Source organism: Pteropus alecto, unplaced genomic scaffold (assembly GCF_000325575.1).
Source record: "Pteropus alecto unplaced genomic scaffold, ASM32557v1 scaffold280, whole genome shotgun sequence".
In the NCBI taxonomy this organism is placed as follows: Eukaryota; Metazoa; Chordata; class Mammalia; order Chiroptera; family Pteropodidae; genus Pteropus; species Pteropus alecto.
This window is the reverse complement of record NW_006430057.1, coordinates 548450-549086: the sequence shown is the minus strand read 5'-3', so window position 1 is coordinate 549086 and position 637 is coordinate 548450. Positions and strand designations below refer to the sequence as shown.

Sequence of the window (637 nt, the reverse complement as noted above, 5' to 3'; positions counted from 1 at the left end):
GCTGGCGGGGGTGCTCAGCCTGAGTCTCACCGCGCCTCTGGAGCTCGTCACCGTGCTGGCCCAGGTCGGCGGGGTGCGGAGCCGCGGCCGGGGGCCGTGGGCCACGGGGTTTGGATTGTGGCGGACCGAGGGGCCCCGGGCCCTGTGGAAGGGGAACGCGGTGGCCTGCCTGCGCCTCTTCCCTTACAGCGCCGTGCAGCTCGCCGCCTACCGCAAGTAAGGGCTGGGCCGCACGGGCGGGCGGGCTGGGAGCCGGGGCCGCCCGGGTTCCCGGGGTCGAGGCCCTGCCGCGGGGCCCCATCCCCTTCCTAATCGCTTGGAAGCCCTGACAGTTTGGCCAAAAGGAGACATCTACGGCCGCAAAAGCGCAGTCCCCAAGTTTGTCACATGCTCTTGGGATTCCTGCTTTTCCAGGTGCGGTTTTGTGAGGGCAGCTCTGGCCCAGAGAGGCTCACCAGTTTGAACGGGCCTGCGGGTGAGGAGGTAAAATGGGGCAAAAGGAGATTTGGGGGGAAGGAATGAAGCGACCTCCAGAAAGATGGCTCCTAACCATTCCCACTGTCCACCAACTCGGAAACTGCCTTGACTGGCCTAGGAGAGAGATCCCCTTTGAAGACGTGTATGCAAGTGTCTGTGT

At 65.0% G+C, this 637-nt stretch overlaps 2 protein-coding genes across 5 annotated transcripts in view; one reads left to right on the top strand and one right to left on the bottom strand.

The window, feature by feature from the left end:
- Nucleotides 1-637, bottom strand: part of LOC102879959 (A-kinase anchor protein 17B) — a 137703-nt gene that overhangs the window by 96669 nt on the left and 40397 nt on the right. The window lies entirely within an intron of this gene.
- The window catches only part of SLC25A43 (solute carrier family 25 member 43), a 31517-nt gene continuing 30886 nt past the window's right edge, over nt 7-637 (top strand). Inside the window, exon 1 of the mRNA XM_006904717.2 lies at nt 7-216. The gene's annotated coding sequence lies outside the window, so the exon portion shown is untranslated. The remainder of the gene's footprint in view (nt 217-637) is intronic.